The following is a 220-nucleotide window of genomic DNA, read 5'->3' as shown; positions in this document are numbered from 1 at the left end:
TCCGCAGTCTCAGCTTATTTAAAGGCTCACTGGTGTTAGTGGTCTGTGATCCACCCTTCTCCTTTATTGCGACGAACCATAAAAGTGCAGATATAAAGAAGAGTGTTTAAGGCAGCATATCTAATCCATAAAAAAGCCAGAGTTATGAAGGAAGCGTCGACTTAAAATCATTTGTGCTAAAAAAAAAAAGGTATTGCTAATGAAGCTCTACTGACATTAT

This window comes from Penaeus monodon, chromosome 21 (assembly GCF_015228065.2).
Source record: "Penaeus monodon isolate SGIC_2016 chromosome 21, NSTDA_Pmon_1, whole genome shotgun sequence".
In the NCBI taxonomy this organism is placed as follows: Eukaryota; Metazoa; Arthropoda; class Malacostraca; order Decapoda; family Penaeidae; genus Penaeus; species Penaeus monodon.
The sequence above is the reverse complement of the archived record's forward strand: the minus strand, read 5'-3'. Positions refer to the sequence as shown.